Source organism: Nipponia nippon, unplaced genomic scaffold (assembly GCF_047370975.1).
Source record: "Nipponia nippon isolate SJK-2023a ecotype South Korea unplaced genomic scaffold, ASM4737097v1 scaffold_10, whole genome shotgun sequence".
NCBI classification, from domain to species: domain Eukaryota; kingdom Metazoa; phylum Chordata; class Aves; order Pelecaniformes; family Threskiornithidae; genus Nipponia; species Nipponia nippon.
This window is the reverse complement of record NW_028262291.1, coordinates 10672055-10680695: the sequence shown is the minus strand read 5'-3', so window position 1 is coordinate 10680695 and position 8641 is coordinate 10672055.

Sequence of the window (8641 nt, the reverse complement as noted above, 5' to 3'; positions counted from 1 at the left end):
CACCACCTACACACTATGGCAAAGAACAAAATGCAACACCCAAGCTCTATGCTTATAGAGTGTTTAGGTTAATTCCAAAACAACTACAGCTCCTTTATCATGCATAAGCATTTATAGAAACAATAAAGATGAAATCAGTGTAAATTTGAGTAATAGAAGGTGAGGGGTTTGCAGCCAGAGCGGCCAGATTTATCTTTGAAGTTGGTCAAGCCTTGGAGTTGGCTCTGCTTTGAGTGGGGGGTTGGACCAGATGAGGTCCCTTCCAACTAAAATTTTTCTGTGATTCTGATTCCAAGAGATTCCAAGACATTGTAGCACCCAGTCTAGTAAGGTGAGGAGGAGATAAGGGAGTGAGGAAATAAGAATGGGAAATGGAGTAAATGAAAGAAAAGGTTAGCCTCTTTAAGACAATATGGAGGCTTGATTTATTTCAAATTCTATCTACCAAATGGATTGCTGTACTTCAGGCAACATTAATGGAACCAAGTGCTACAGTTTTCATTCCCATGAAATAACAAGGAACGTGAAGGAGTTTGGCAAATGGAAATAGTTAAGCTAAATGCAGTTGATATAATATCAGGGAAATGAGGATTCAATAGAACAAACTCACGGTACAAATTAATATTTTATGCCATAATAGTTTTCGCAAAAACCCATCCTGCATTAAGCAGGAGAAAAAAAAGAAAAAAAAAGATTTAAATTCCAGCTGCGCCCCAAATATCAGATCCAGAGTATGGCCAAAGACCATAGATCCTGACCCATTGTCAAATAAGAGCAGCTATTAAAATGCCTCACAGAAGAAAAGTACTCAGTTCTATTCGAGAGCCTCAAAGTTCACCAAATCAATCTGAATAAGGTTTTCAAAAGTGTTAGACTTTTAGGCATCTGACTGCTTTAGCTCCTGATTGGAAACCTTGACTCTCTAAGCAATGCATTCAAGTCTAATCCTGTTCGTTGGTCCTGCCAAGAACAGAGAGAAATGTAATTTACACCCCAAATGACAAAGAGCTGCTTCTCTCCTTAGCACAGTGGGATCAGTTTTCCCCCTTAGGAGGATCCTAGTTAGGCAGAGGGATGTATTTTCTAATCCACATCCTGTCTCTCATCCACATCCCTGTTCTGAAGAATTTATTATATAAAGCAAAACAGTGCAAGTAAGAGATTCCAGAAGATTGACACCCAGGGCGTACAGCAGCCTGCTGTCAAGATCACTCTCATGGACCACGGGAGAAAGAATTAACACAAAAGTTACTAATCAAGCAGAGTGAGGACTGAAATCAGGTCTGTCAACACCAGTGTGGGTGCCTTAATTGTCAGATTACTGGATCTTTAGACTACTGCAAAATGAGATCACAGCTCAGAATTACTTCTGAGTCCTTATGCTGGAGTAAGACCTATTGCATTTAGACTGACATTCATAGGTTGGGGCTCTTTTGTCTCTGCCTGGATAGAAGTATATATCCATCCATTTAGCACTTAGAGAGTGAGCCTGACACATTCAGACTGCAGTAGACCACCTCTACATATTCTTCATGGGCAAACAAGGCATTTTCTCTAACTCCAACACACACGGAGTTTGCTAGATTCGCTGTGCGTTTGCAAACCATTGCTACAGTACACGCACATTAGATCTGAATCTTCTGGGAAGTGCCACTAACTACTGTGTGTTTGTTACAGTGTTTGGGATTTCTGAACATCCTGCTGTCTGCTTAGGACTGAATGGTGGGACAACCAGAAACCCTTGACAAATATCCAATATCTTTAAATTCTGCCCAGTCAAAATATCTGTAGAATCTTCTGCAAAAAAAGGCTGTATCCTCGGGAACCTGAAGACCTGATAACTCTGCTTTAAGAGTCAAGTCCTGTTGGAGATTGCAACAATATTGTAGCAATATCACAGCTGCAATTAAAACTTAAACCATAGACTATAAATTCAAGCATCTTAAAAAGAAGTAATTTCATGGCAGCAAGTGTTACAACAGTGCATTTGGTGGAGTTTAAGTTTACTGTGTTGCCAAGAATATGATCTTATGGTGTAATATGGCTAACGTTAAAGTGAAGATTAAGCAGCTCTCTAGTACATGGCTCAACTGACTGTAACTTAGTGAACAAAGAATTTTTTGGTGTTAGAATTCATATAGTTTATTGCCTGATGAGAAATTAATCTTAACAAAGGTGTCTCAGCATCAGTGGCATCTTGCAACCGTGCATCATAAACGTAGATTACATTGCTCAACAGCTGTAAATCTGCTCAGTGGATGACCGCCAAACTGAGCCAGTATTGTCTTTTCTCAATGTTACCCGAAGTATGGCCAGTAGCAGACACTTAAGGAAACAGACTGTAAGAAACAAAGGCAGGGTGTTGCTCTCCTTGATATTCAACTTCTGTCTTCCAGTGCTACTTACATGTCATAAATAATCAGGAAACTGCATATGGCATCGTGGTGATGGCTTTAAATCAGTGTCAAATATTATATTAGAATCACAGTAGCATCTTAAACCATATATGGTTCCTGGTCTGTACAACTGAGCATAAAGTAAAATTCAGACAAAAGAATACGTCACAAATGAGTTAATTGCAAGTGCTAATCTTACACTCAGTGTTCATGGGCCCTCACTATCTTTTTTTCTGTTGCTGACTTGTGGGTCTATATAAATAAATAAGTTCATTACAGGAAGCTCCACAGTTTCTGAATGTGATCTCTCTCCTACTGCTACCACAATTTTTCTAATTTTTAATTTCTAATCACGTTCCAGGTCATATCACTCAATGACTCACATGAGATTCTAGAGCCAGTCTTAAGCAGGTGGAAATAAGGTAAAAAATCTCAGAATGGGTACTGGGACCGTGCCTAAGAGCCAGAAGATGAGCACATACCAGATTGATCCTTTCTTCTTTGTGCTGCTATATCTGCTGCAGTATCATTTAGGGATAGTTTTCAGGCTCTGGCCAGAGATGCTGGCAGAGTAACCATTTCATAATAGCAATAGGAATCACTTCAACATAACATTTGCTTCATCATGATGTGGTTTCCTAAGGTAGGATTTACATTTGTCCATACTTTAATGTGTGTTACAGCCTGGTATCTTCAGCAGTGATCTTGTTCTCATTCGTCTGTTGAAGCTGTAATTTGCCATGAGTCTGAGGCTGTTCTTATGGGCTATTTGTGTTATGGCAGCTTGAAAACCTTGAAGAATAACAAAACTTTGCTCAGGAGCATAGCTACATCACATGAGTGCTGATAGCGCAGCTGTGAGAAAAGACATATTTTTCCTCATCCCATTCAAGGATTCACACTCAAAATAAAGGAAAGTTTCCATGATTCTTCATTTCCATGCCTGGTAGCTTTTCTAAACACCTTTCTCCACCTCCATTGTCTGAAAAGTCAATGGTACATCACAAGTCCCTTCAAGATTCAAGTGTCATGTCAACAACTCCATTTGCTGTTGATGACCAGTCTTCAGCTCTTCCTCATCCATCTACACATCTTCACATTTGAAATCCTTTTCTCTGCCCTACTTTCTGTTGCCATTCCCCCCTTGCTGATTACTTTTCTTTTTTTGCTCTTTATCTGCTTGCTTCTGCCATGTCAACAGCTATCTTTCCAAGTTCAGAGAAATTTCAGAGAGGTGCAACCAGGAGCCTTAAGAAAATGACACTCCTTGTGAATCTGTGTCAAGAGAAAGCCACATGTTTCTCGGGTAGCAGGACTACCCCGTGATAGTATCAGAGGGTTGCTAACCTCACAACAACTGCTGGGTTTCAGAGGACTGTTGCCTCAATAAATTTGAATGAACAAAGGCAGTGTTCTTGAAGACCAAGAATGAAGACTACACTTTGGGCCACACAACAGATGCAGCAATGACAGAGAGCTTGAAGGCATCCCCAGGTGGGAACACCCTGCCAAGCTGGCAGCTCATGGTGCTTCTGCACCCTCAGTCCCATGGTCACTACACAGGAAAATGTGGAAGAGTGTGTACCTTCCAGCATTGCTCTGGGTATCCAGTTCCCAATCCCACTGAAAACTCTGCAAGGGCTGTCTTTAACTTTCTCCCCACCACAGCCAGCATCAGCAGCTCCTTGTATCAGCACACCTGATTAAAACCGAAATAACTGTAATACTTTTTGAATATGTCTCTAGGGTGGAAAGCATGGGGCTTCTGGTGGAACAACAGCAATTAGCTGAGAGCTGTGGAGAAGTAACATACATTGCTGGCCTCACCCAGTAACTATCCCTGGGGTCAACTGAACAAACAGGAGTTTTTTTGACCCACTCTTAATTCAGTGCAGGCTACAAAAAATAAGGGATCCCAGTTCTCTGCTCTCTCTCTCCTCCTTTGCAGATGCCTCTTACCATCCTGCATTGCCCTGCTACAGGCATCCACAGGAGACTTCACAGGAGACACGGTCTCTTAGGTCACCACGCTGGTAATGGCATCGAGGTAACTTATCACTACTAGGTGGATCATCATCTTCAGAACTCGACTTCACCTATCGCTCTCATCAGATAGTCAAGGCAGAAACAGCTCTGTCGCAGTTCTTCCGATACTGCAACCTGTTCTTGAGAACCTATGCACTCTGGGCTCTGGGGATGGAGACCATAGGCAAAAGAATAGTGCCCTGCATTTGATAGGCTTGCTTTTCTCACCTCTGCATGTTCCTTTGATGAAGAGGGCCTCAGCACTGACTGCTTCAGTCTTCTGATCTGTCTCTGTCATGCCAAGTTGCAATGAATATAATGCAACATTATCAATTAAAGGATAAAACATCCAATAAACACCAACAAACTGCAAACTTTTAGAAACAGTGATTATATGACTGAGGAAGAGATCCTACTTCATTTCACAGCTGAAAGCATGAAATGGCTTATTTTGAACAGAGTAAACATGGGAAATACATGAACTGTTTTGAACCTGCAAAATCAGAAACACTAAGCTAAAAAGAAATCGCTTTGGAGAAAATACCATTGAGGCAAGGTGATCTACTTATATTAAAGGATATTATTAAACTGCTTAATAGAACAGCAGCAAAAATTATGAAGTAATCATTGTGAGCAATAAGACAATAACTTGTACAGTTCATGTAATGATAGATAAGGAAATGACTGTTCTTGTTTATGGGAGCTAGATGTTGATTGTGTGTAATCAGTCCTTGAGGACAAATTATGAAGCATATGCAAGAAAAGGGTAACTAGAACAGAAATAGAAGGGAGAACTGACCATGAATTCAAAGGTATCAAATCTCAGGGTATGTTATGTAATTACTAAGCAAAAGAAGTAAGCAGATTCCAACATTTTTATGTGGAAAAGTAATAAATAAGACAAAGAGGAAAAGTAAAGCATGAAATCAGCTGACACAAAAGTAAATGGCTACAGGTAATGTTGACATGTGGATACATGCTAATGAAATTCACTGATAAAGTGAAGAAACATCATCAACACAAATAATTAATGATTACCAATTAGAATTAATACTGTAAGAGCCTATGGCCTAGACTTACAGAAATGAGAAGAAATTTCATTTACATCGAAATGTCTAGTTTTGTGCTTGGGAACCAGTAACAACACTATGTGCTAGAACCTCAACAGTTTGACATGACAGAAGAGGAAACCAAAATATACTCATCAAAGTCACACTTTTTATAAACTGCTGACATGAGGTAGTTATGAGAAAAACAACTATAAGCCTAAGCTGCCATCAAGAGATCTGTTTTCAGTAGAGGTATGAAAATATTTTTGCTGTGTAAGATCTCAGTGAAACTTCATCTGGAATATTGTATCAAATTATGAATTGAATCTGAAAAAGATGCGAAGATGGGCTCCTGGAATGATTAAGAAAGAGATTCTCTACACAAGAGAAAGCTTACAGAGCATGGCTATTCTAGCCCCAAAAAATGAAAGCTGAAATGGGGTAAGATTGCTTTCTACAAATGTATCACTGTGGGAATGGATTATTGGATTAAAGGGCAAGTGCTGGCAGAGAAACAAAGGTGTATATTGGTAAATGCATTTAGACTGCAAATTAAAGGACAATTAAAAGAAGGTTAGAAGCAGCAAAGTACAACTGCATTAAAAATGGAACACAATCATTTTACAAAGGGACTTCTGTGACCCAGTGCCTGTGATAGCTGGGCACCAGAACCATGAGCACCTTAGGCTCCCTTTAATCCTATGTTTGCAACTGGGCTACCTGTCATAACTTTTTTCAGCCAGTCTGCTATTCCTAATTGAGCAACAACTTTCACACCTTTAATATCTGATTCCTTTCAACAAGTCTATCCTGTACAACATTTGTTCTTTACTGAGCTGTTTTATTTTAGTCATATGATCCAGATAGCCACATTTCTTAAATGGTGTGATGACCTAAGCCTCACATGATCAAGTTGTAACTAAGCCTCCATCCTTCCTTTTAAAGGATCAGTTCACCCTACAGCACTCCTCGCAGATATCAGCCATTCCTAGCAACCGTTCCTACCACCCACAGGTTTATCTGTATACTCAGTGTACTAAAATGCAATTAAATGTATTGATATGCCACAATGCAATTACATCAGAAAATTTCAATAACAGAGGAGAAAATATCAAACACAAATATCCCTAATATTTTGCTGACAGGACTCAGCACGGTAGCCAGTACAGTTCAGAGGTGCTTTAATCAGTTTCTTCAAAATAAGGAGTACGACATTAAGTTTCATACTTTGGATCTCATGACAGGTATTTCTGCTGCTTGAAGTGACACAGCAAGAACGCAAAAGGAGAAATTATGTTTGTGTGTAGTCATGCAGCGCAAGAGAAGAATCAACCGACAGGAACCTTATAAAGTTCAACAAAGGGAAATGCAAAGCCCTGCGCCTGGGGAGGAATAACCCAATGCACCAGTACAGACTGAGGACCAACCAGGTGGAAAGCAGCTTTGCAGAAAAGGCCCTGGGGATCTGGGTGGACAGCATATTGACCATGAGCCAGCAATGTGCCTTCATGGCAAAGAAGGCCAACAGCCTCCTGGACTGCGTCAGGAAGAGCATTGCCAGCAGGGCGAAGGAGTTGATCCTTCCCCTCTACTCAGCACTGGTGAGATTTCTGGGGTCCCAGTACAAGACAGACTGGGACATACTGGAGTGAGTCCAGTGAAGGATCGTGAAGGTGATCAAGTGACTGGAGCATCTGTCATGCAAGGACAGGCTGAGAGAGCTGGGACTGTTCAGGCTGAAGAAGAGAAGGCTCAGGGGGATCTTACCAGTGTGTATAAGTACCTGTCGGGGGACTGAAGAGGTGGAGCCAGACTCTTCTCAGTGGTGTCCAGTGATAGGACAAGAGGCTACAAACAGAAATACAGGAAATGTCATTTAAACAAAAGAAAAAAAAATTTTGTTGTGAAGGTGGTCAAACACTGGCACAGGTTGCCCAGAGAGGGTGTAACATCTCTGTCCTTGGATACTCAAACCCCAACTGGACACGGCCTTTATGGACCTGCTGTAGGTGGCCCTGTTTTGAGCCGGGCGGGTGGACGAGACAATCTCCAGAGGTCCCTCCCATGCTGTGATTTGGTGATTCAGTAATCTCTACTGAATATACATTGTAATCCTAACTGTTGCTACCAAAACCCAGAGAATTAGCACACGAGCATGGAAAACATACAGAAGGTAGCAGAATGCATTCAATTGCAAACAATATATTCGTTACCCATCCAGTTTGTACACCAATACCTAACGTGTTAAATATATTCAGGATTAAATTTAAAAAACACCCAGAACACTAAATAAGTATGCTCAATCAGTTCATTCATTAGTAAAAGACAAAAGCAGCACTTGACCAAAAACTGAATTACCTACTTGGAGAGTAAAATTGTAAGTTTCCTCTCATGAGGTGTTTGCTCAGTTTTGAATCCAAAGATATCTTTAAATATTCTAACTAGCTTTAATACACAGCTGAAAATAAGTTCCTGGACTTTTCCTAAACTGATTTAACCAGTTTTGATCAGATGCTTATGTTTGAACCATAGTACCTCAATCTAGAAGACAAATAGTTTTAACTGTATTAGTTACTCCTCCACAAAGCCCCTGTTTTGAGCTCCTGTAGAACTGTATCTTCCATATCACATCACGTACAGAAGTAAGTTTGCCAATTCCAGCCTGTATTACTGTGACTGGAATGCACTGTAGCTCGACGATAAGAGCTGTTAATGCTCATAACATCATAAATACACCCTTTATAACCACCTTCACTACGTATGGCTGTTAACTCCTATCAGTGTGAGCACAAATGAAATATTACGAGAGTGTAAGTTTGCTGAACAGAAACTGCCCGTGTGCATACTTCTGGCAGCACAGAAAGTAAATTTTTTGTTGGCTAATCCTTTCATAAAATGGGTTGCGTTTACCAAGAAATAGAAGCGAGCATCCATATAGCCCTCACAGGTAGCTAGCTTGTAGTAAATACATGCCCCAGTTTATGCAAAAAACCCCTACTCTTCATAATATGTCCACAGCCTACTGAAATAAAGATACATGACTATTGTTTGCGTAAAAGCAGTTCTGTTTCTGAGTTATATAGCGACAAAGTTATGCACAGAGAAACAAAGTTTCTATATAAACAGTGTGTTCCCGTAGCGCAGCTGTAATTTCTAGTGATACTTCATGGT